General features: G+C 52.0%; 1 protein-coding gene across 1 annotated transcript in view; it reads left to right on the top strand.

Moving 5' to 3' along the window:
- LOC135529892 (zinc finger CCHC domain-containing protein 7-like) overlaps positions 1 to 10,000 on the top strand; it is a 60,289-nt gene that overhangs the window by 45,759 nt on the left and 4,530 nt on the right. The window lies entirely within an intron of this gene.

Genomic DNA, 10,000 nt, shown 5'->3' with positions numbered 1-10,000 from the left:
TCTCCCCAGCCCTTCTCCAACCCTCCCTCTCTCCCCAGCCCTTCTCCAACCCTCCTCTCTCCCCAGCCCTTCTCCAACCCTCCCTCTCTCCCCAGCCCTACTCCAACCCTCCCTCTCCCCCAGCCCTCCTCCAACCCTCCCTCTCTCCCCAGCCCTCCTCCAACCCTCCCTCTCTCCCCAGCCCTCCTCCAACCCTCCCTCTCTCCCCAGCCCTTCTCCAACCCTCCCTCTCTCCCCAGCCCTTCTCCAACCCTTCTCCAACCCTCCCTCTCTCCCCAGCCCTTCTCCAACCCTCCCTCTCTCCCCAGCCCTTCTCCAACCCTCCCTCTCTCCCCAGCCCTTCTCCAACCCTCCCTCTCTCCCCAGCCCTTCTCCAACCCTCCCTCTCCCCAGCCCTTCTCCAACCCTCCCTCTCCCCAGCCCTTCTCCAACCCTCCCTCTCTCCCCAGCCCTTCTCCAACCCTCCCCTCTCCCCAGCCCTTCTCCAACCCTCCCTCTCCCCAGCCCTTCTCCAACCCTCCCTCTCTCCCCAGCCCTTCTCCAACCCTCCCTCTCTCCCCAACCCTCCCTCTCTCCCCAGCCCTTCTCCAAACATCCCTCTCTCCCCAGCCCTCCTCCAACCCTCCCTCCCTCCCCAGCCCTTCTCCAACCCTCCCTCTCTCCCCAGCCCTTCTCCAACCCTCCCTCTCTCCCCAACCCTCCCTCTCTCCCCAGCCCTTCTCCAAACATCCCTCTCTCCCCAGCCCTCCTCCAACCCTCCCTCTCCCCAGCCCTTCTCCAACCCTCCCTCCCTCCCCAGCCCTTCTCCAACCCTCCCTCTCTCCCCAGCCCTTCTCCAACCCTCCCTCTCTCCCCAACCCTCCCTCTCTCCCCAGCCCTTCTCCAAACATCCCTCTCCCCCAGCCCTCCTCCAACCCTCCCTCTCTCCCCAGCCCTTCTCCAACCCTCCCTCTCTCCCCAGCCCTTCTCCAACCCTCCCTCTCCCCAGCCCTTCTCTAACCCTCCCTCCCCCCAGCCCTCCCCCAACCCTCCCTCCCCAGCCCTTCTCCAACCCTCCCTCTCCCCCAACCCTCCCTCTCCCCCAACCCTCCCTCCCTCCCCAGCCCTTCTCCAACCCTCCCCCTCTCCCCAGCCCTCCCCCAACCCTCCTCTCTCTCTCCAACCCTCCCTTCCTCCCCAGCCCTCCTCCAACCCTCCCCTCCCCCAACCCTCCCTCCCCAGCCCTCCTCCAACCCTCCCTCCCCAGCCCTCCTCCACCCTCCCTCTCCCCCAACCCTCCCTCCCCAGCCCTTCTCTAACCCTCCCTCTCCCCCCAGCCCTTCTCTAACCCTCCCTCTCCCCCAGCCCTTCTCCAACCCTCCCTCTCCCCCCAGCCCTTCTCTAACCCTCCCTCTCCCCCAGCCCATTTCTCCAACCCTCCCTCTCCCCAGCCCTTCTCTAACCCTCCCTCTCTCCCCAGCCCCTCCTCCAACCCTCCCTCTCTCCCCAGCCCTTCTCCAACCTCCCTCTCTCCCCCAGCCCTTCTCCAACCCTTCTCCAACCCTCCCTCTCTCCCCAGCCCTTCTCCAACCCTCCCTCTCCCCAGCCCTTCTCCAACCCTCCCTCTCTCCCCAGCCCTTCTCCAACCCTCCCTCTCTCCCCAGCCCTTCTCCAACCCTCCCCCTCTCCCCAGCCCTTCTCCAACCCTCCCTCTCCCCAGCCCCTCTCCAACCCTCCCTTTCCCCAGCCCTTCTCCAACCCTCCCTCTCTCCCCAGCCCTTCTCCAACCCTCCCTCTCCCCAGCCCTTCTCCAACCCTCCCTCCCTCCCCACCCTTCTCCAACCCTCCCTCTCTCCCCAGCCCTTCTCCAACCCTCCCTCTCTCCCCAGCCCTTCTCCAACCCTCCCTCTCCCAGCCCTTCTCCAACCCTCCCTCCCTCCCCAGCCCTTCTCCAACCCTCCCTCTCTCCCCAGCCCTTCTCCAACCCTCCCTCTCCCCAGCCCTTCTCCAACCCTCCCTCTCTCCCCAAGCCCTCCCCCAACCCTCCCTCCCTCCCCAGCCCTTCTCCAACCCTCCCTCTCTCCCCAGCCCTTCTCCAACCCTCCCTCTCCCCCAGCCCTTCTCCAACCCTCCCTCCTCCCCAGCCCTTCTCCAACCCTCCCTCCCCCAGCCCCTCCCCCAACCCTCCCTCCCCAGCCCTTCTCCAAGCCCTCCCTCTCCCCCAACCCTCCCCCAACCCTCCCTCCCTCCCCAGCCCTTCTCCAACCCTCCCTCTCGCCAGCCCTCCCCCAACAACCCTCTCTCTCCCCCCTCCCTCCCCAGCCCTCCTCCAACCCTCCCTCTCCCCCCCTCCCTCCCCAGCCCTCCTCCAACCCTCCCTCCCCAGCCCTTCTCCAACCCTCCCCTCTCCCCCCAACCCTCCCTCCCCAGCCCTTCTCTAACCCTCCCTCTCCCCCAGCCCTTCTCTAACCCTCCCCCTCTCCCCCAGCCCTTCTCCAACCCTCCCCTCTCCCCAGCCCTTCTCCAACCCTCCCCCACCTGAAAACAGAAACACCTAAGGCGAACAGTTAATAAAGCCCTATGCACCACCCCCTCGATCTTCCCGAAGTTCTGCGGCCAAATAAAATAATAGAAATGAATATGGTCTCATGAGGGAAACCTCCCCTCTTCTCCCACTGCCCCCCCCCCCCCCCCACCATAATTTGATTTCCTATTAAATGATTGCTTAATTATAATTATTATTATTGGTAATTGACGTTTTTCTTTTTTTTCCTTTATTCTCCATCCCTCCCTCTCTCTCTCTTTCCGTTCGGCTCCCCTCGCCAGGCCTAGATATTAGAAGCAGGGAGAGAAGAGAGGGATTAAAGAGGATGGGAGGGCAAGAGAAGAGAGGAAAAAGAGAGAGACCGAGACAGAGAGACAGAGACAGAGACAGAGACAGAGAGAGAGACAGACAGACAGAGAGAGAGAGACAAAGAGACAGAGAGAGAGACAGAGAGAGAGAGAGAGAGAGAGAGAGACAGAGAGACAGAGACAGAGAGAGAGACAGAGAGAGAGACAGAGACAGAGAGAGAGACAGACAGACAGAGAGAGAGACAAAGAGACAGAGAGAGAGACAGAGACAGAGAGAGAGAGAGACAGAGAGAGAGACAGAGAGAGACAGAGAGAGAGAGAGAGTCCCCAGAGACAGAGAGACAGAGAGACAGAGAGACATAGAGACACCCAGAGAGACAGAGAGACAGAGGGACAGAGAGTAGAGAGACAGAGACATAAGAGAGAGACAGAGACAGAGAGACAGAGAGAGACATTTAGACACAGAGAGAGAGAGACAGAGAGACAGACAGAGGACTGAATCACGGAGCCCAGAACTCAACAATATTTCAACCATTTATTGAACTTAGTAGCGCCACACAAAAGTGTTCATCCCTCCCATTGGATTTCATCACATTGTATTTGTGTTACAAAAGTGGGATTAAATTGTATTTAATTGTCTTTTTGGTCAACAATCTACTCTAACATTTTTTTTATTTTATTTTTAAGATTTGAAAAATGTGATAACGATCTACTCATGTAAATGAGATATTTATCACACAAAGACTGTATATGGATCTTTGCCCAAGAAAGACAATCATAAAACAAAAAATATAAAATACAAAAGTGATTTTTGTCCTTCAACTTTCTGAAGAGGCAACGGCACGTAAATTCTCTCATTATCTGTCACTTACGTAGCCATTAGCAATGCTGCTACAAGCACTCAAATTGGAGCTACCTACCCACTGCAGTGTGTGAAGATCGCAAGCCCATAGTAAGTCAATGGGGCTAACTGGCTAGCTGCTGCTACTACTGATAGCTGGCTAGCTACCTTCCCACTGCAGTGTGTGAAGATCGCAAGCCCATAGTAAGTCAATGGGGCTAACTGGCTAGCTGCTACTACTGATAGCTGGCTAGCTACCTTCCCACTGCAGTGTGTGAAGATCGCAAGCCCATAGTAAGTCAATGGGGCTAACTGGCTAGCTGCTACTGTTAGCTCTGCGATCACGAGAACAACAGCAACACCGCTAACCAATCACACGAGTGCTACAGCAACACCGCTAACCAATCACACGAGAACTACAGAAACACCTCTAACCAATCACACGAGAACTACAGAAACACCTCTAGCCAATCACACGAGAACTACAGCAACACCGCTAACCAATCACACTGACACACTACTACTGTCCACACACACACACTACTACTGTCCACACACACACACTACTACTGTCCCCACACACACACACTACTACTGCCCCCCCCCCACACACACACACTACTACTGTGCCTCCCCCCAACACACACACACTACTACTGTCCACACACACACACTACTACTGTCCACACACACACACACTACTACTGTCCCCACACACACACTACTACTGCCCCCCCCCCCCACACACACACACACACACACACTACTACTGTGCCTCGCCCCAACACACACACACTACTACTGTCCCCACACACACACACACTACTACTGTCCCCACACACACACACTACTACTGTCCCCCCCCCACACACACACACACTACTACTGCCCCCCCCCACACACACACTACTACTGTCCCACACACACACTACTACTGTCCCCCCACACACACACACTACTACTGTCCCCACACACACACTACTACTGTCCCCCTCCCACACACACACACACACACACACTACTGCTGTCCCCACACACACACACACACTACTCCCCCCACACACACACACACACTACTGTCCCCCACACACACACACTACTACTGTCCCCCCCCACACACACACACACACTACTACTGTCCCCACTACTGTCCCCACACACACACACACACACACACACACACACTACTACTGTCCCCACACACACACTACTACTGTCCCCACACACACACACACTACTACTGTCCACACACACACACACACACTACTACTGTCCACACACACACTACTACTGTCCCCACACACACACACACACACACTACTACTGTCCCCACACACACACACACACACACACACTACTACTGTCCCCACACACACTACTACTGTCCCCACACACACTACTACTGTCCACACACACTACTACTGTCCACACACACACTACTACTGTCCACACACACTACTACTACTGTCCACACACACTACTACTGTCCACACACACTACTACTGTCCACACACTACTACTGTCCACACACACACACTACTACTGCCCCCCCACACACACACACACTACCCCCCACACACACACACACTACTACTGCCCCCCCACACACACACTACTACTGTCCCCACACACACACTACTACTGTCCCCACACACACACACACACTACTACTGTCCCCCCCCCCCACAACACACACACACACTACCCCCCCCACACACACACACACTACTACTGCCCCCAACACACACACACACTACTACTGTTCCCACACACACTACTACTGTCCCCACACACACACTACTACTGTCCCCACACACACACACTACTACTGTCCCCCCAACACACACACACACACACTACCCCCCACACACACACACACACTACTACTGTGCCCCCCCAACACACACACACACACTACTACTGCCCCCCCACACACACTACTACTGTCCCCACACACACACTACTACTGTCCCCACACACACTACTACTGTCCCCACACACACTACTACTGTCCCCCCCCCACACACACACACTACTACTGTACACACACACACACACACACACACTACTACTACAACGTAATGTGGTTAGCCCCCCCAAACACACACACACTATTACTGTTCACACACACACACACAACTACTACTGTCCACACACACACACACAACTACTAGTGTTCCCACACACACACTACTACTGTTCCCACACACACACTACTACTGTCCCCCCCCCCCCACACACACACTACTACTACTGTTCCCACACACACACACACTACTACTGTCCCCCCCCCACACACACACTACTACTGTTCCCACACACACACTACTACTGCCCCCCCCCCACACACACACTACTAATGTTCCCACACACACACTACTTCTGTCCCCACACACACACACAACTACTGTCCCCCCCCCCACACACTACTACTGTCCCCCACACACACACACACACACACACAACTACTGCCCCCCCCACACACACACTACTACTGTTCCTACACACACACTACTGTTGTCCCACACACACACTACTACTACCACCCCCCCACACACACTACTACTGTTCCCCACACACACTACTACTGTCCCACACACACACTACTACTGTCCCCCCCACACACACACACACACACTACTACTGTCCCCCCCCACACACACACACACACTACTACTGTTCCCCACACACACTACTACTGTTCCCCCACACACACACACTACTGCCCACCCCCCCACACACACTCTACTACTGTCCCCACACACACACACACACTACTACTGTCCCCCCCCCCAACACACACACACTACTACTGTCCCCCCCAAACACACACACACACACAACTACTGTTCTACCACCCCCACACACACACTACTACTGTTCCCACACACTACTACTGCCCCACCCCCACACACACACTACTACTGCCCCCCTAAACCCCACACACACACTACTACTGTTCCCACACACTACTACTGCCCCCCCCACACACACACTACTACTGTTCCCACACACTACTACTGTTCCCACACACACACGCACGCACACACACGCACACGCACGCACACACACACACGCACACACACACACACGCACACGAGAATCAGTTCTACCACTATACAACGTGTTGTTAGTTCTACCGCTATACAGCGTGTTGTTAGTTCTACCGCTATACAACGTGTTGTGTTAGTTCTACCGCTATACAACGTGTTGTTAGTTCCACCGCTATACAACGTGTTGTTAGTTCTACCGCTATACAACGTGTCGTGTTAGTTCTACCGCTATACAACGTGTCGTGTTAGTTCTACCACTATACAACGTGTCGTGTTAGTTCTACCGCTATACAACGTGTCGTGTTAGTTCTACCGCTATACAACGTGTCGTGTTAGTTCTACCGCTATACAACGTGTTGTTAGTTCTACCGCTATACAACGTGTTGTTAGTTCTACCGCTATACAACGTGTTGTTAGTTCTACCGCTATACAACGTGTTGTTAGTTCTACCGCTATACAACGTGTTGTTAGTTCTACCGCTATACAACGTGTTGTTAGTTCTACCGCTATACAACGTGTTGTTAGTTCTACCGCTATACAACGTGTTGTTAGTTCTACCACTATACAACGTGTTGTTAGTTCTACCACTATACAACGTGTCGTGTTAGTTCTACCACTATACAACGTGTCGTGTTAGTTCTACCACTATACAACGTGTTGTTAGTTCTACCACTATACAACGTGTTGTTAGTTCTACCACTATACAACGTGTTGTTAGTTCTACCACTATACAACGTGTTGTTAGTTCTACCTCTATACAACGGGTTGTGTTAGTTCTACCACTATACAACGGGTTGTGTTAGTTCTACCACTATACAACGTGTTGTTAGTTCTACCGCTATACAACGTGTTGTTAGTTCTACCGCTATACAACGTGTTGTTAGTTCTACCACTATACAACGTGTTCTTAGTTCTATTACTATACAACGTGTTGTTAGTTCTACCTCTATACAACGGGTTGTGTTAGTTCTACCACCATACAACGGGTTGTGTTAGTTCTACCACTATACAACGTGTTGTTAGTTCTACCACTATACAACGTGTTGTTAGTTCTACCACTATACAACGTGTTGTTAGTTCTACCGCTATACAACGGGTTGTGTTAGTTCTACCGCTATACAACGTGTTGTTAGTTCTACCACTATACAACGTGTTGTTAGTTCTACCACTATACAACGTGTCGTTAGTTCTACCACTATACAACGTGTCGTGTTAGTTCTACCGCTATACAACGTGTTGTTAGTTCTACCACTATACAACGTGTTGTTAGTTCTACCACTATACAACGTGTCGTGTTAGTTCTACCACTATACAACGGGTTGTGTTAGTTCTACCACTATACAACGTGTTGTGTTAGTTCTACCACTATACAACGGGTTGTGTTAGTTCTACCACTATACAACGGGTTGTGTTAGTTCTACCACTATACAACGGGTTGTGTTAGTTCTACCACTATACAACGGGTTGTGTTAGTTCTACCACTATACAACGTGTCGTGTTAGTTCTACCACTATACAACGTGTTGTGTTAGTTCTACCACTATACAACGGGTTGTGTTAGTTCTACCACTACAGAGGTGACTGAAGACGGACAACAGAAAAAACAGACAACTACAAAAACTAGACCATGGATTAAAAAATAAAAATAAACAAAAATATAAAAACGCAACATGTAAAGTGAAATAAAAGATCCCAGAAAATTAACATACGCACATAAAGCTTATTACTCTAACATTTTGTGCAGACATTTGTTGACATCCTTGTTAGTGAACTTTGCTCCTTTGCCAAGATAATCCATCCACCTGACAGGTGTGGCATATCAAGAATCCGATTTAAACAGCATGATCATTCCACAGGTGTACCTTGTGCTGGGGCGACAATAAAAGGCCACTCTAAAAAATGTGCAGTTTTGTCACACAATTGCCACAGATGTCTCATGTTTTGTGGGAGCATTGAAATTGGCATTGCTGACTTGCAGGAATGTCTGCCAGAGCTGTTGCCCGGATAATTGAATGTTCATTTCTCTACCATAAGCCGCCTCCAAGAGCCGTTTTAGAGAATTTGCCAGTACGTCCCACTCACAACCGCTCATCACGTGTTTGGCATCGTGTGTGGGCGAGTGATTTGCTGAACAGAAGGCCCCATGGTGGAGGTGGAGTTATGGTATGGTGTTTGTTGATGTCAACAGAGGGCCCCACGGTGGAGGTAGAGTTATGGTATGGTGTTTGTTGATGTCAACAGAGGGCCTCACGGTGGAGGTGGGGTTATGGTATGGTGTTTGTTGATGTCAACAGAGGGCCCCACGGTGGAGGTGGGGTTATGGTATTTGTTGATGTCAACAGAGGGCCCCACGGTGGAGGTGGGGTGATGGTGTTTGTTGATGTCAACAGAGGGCCCCACAGTGGAGGTGGGGTTATGGTATGGTGTTTGTTGATGTCAACAGAGGGCCCCATGGTGGAGGTGGGGTTATGGTATTTGTTGATGTCAACAGAGGGCCCCACGGTGGAGGTGGAGTTATGGTATGGTGTTTGTTGATGTCAACAGAGGGCCCCACGGTGGAGGTGGGGTTATGGTATGGTGTTTGTTGATGTCAACAGAGGGCCCCACGGTGGAGGTATGGTGTTTGTTGATGTCAACAGAGGGCCCCACGGTGGAGGTGGGGTTATGGTATGGTGTTTGTTGATGTCAACAGAGGGCCCCACGGTGGAGGTATGGTGTTTGTTGATGTCAACAGAGGGCCCCACGGTGGAGGTGGGGTTATGGTATGGTGTTTGTTGATGTCAACAGAGGGCCCCACGGTGGAGGTATGGTGTTTGTTGATGTCAACAGAGGGCCCCACGGTGGAGGTGGGGTTATGGTATGGGGGCTAAGCTAAGCTACGGACAACGGACACAAAACTAAACAGTGGATAAATAAATAAAATAAAAAAATAAATAAATAAACTAAGTAACATTGTAGTAGATTATGAGACATGCTACAAAACAGCTTGTTAATGAAGGAGCTTGAGCAACATTTTTTTTTAAATCAATTACATTTCCACAGTGAATCTTTTAAAATAAGCAGATAATCAATGATGTAGTGGCTTCCTTTCGTCTTTACCATAGCCACTGCCCAAGCCTGAAGTGTTGATATCAATGATATATCAGACGGTGAAAATAAAAATGTCTCTTGCTCGGTAATCAACGGTCTGAAGAAACACTATTTATTTTACCCCCCCCCCCCAGTCTGTTGATATACACTACACCCTACACCCTATACACTACACCCTATACACT

This window comes from Oncorhynchus masou, unplaced genomic scaffold (assembly GCF_036934945.1).
Source record: "Oncorhynchus masou masou isolate Uvic2021 unplaced genomic scaffold, UVic_Omas_1.1 unplaced_scaffold_1205, whole genome shotgun sequence".
NCBI lineage: Eukaryota > Metazoa > Chordata > Actinopteri > Salmoniformes > Salmonidae > Oncorhynchus > Oncorhynchus masou.
This window is presented reverse-complemented; position numbering and strand designations above follow the sequence as displayed.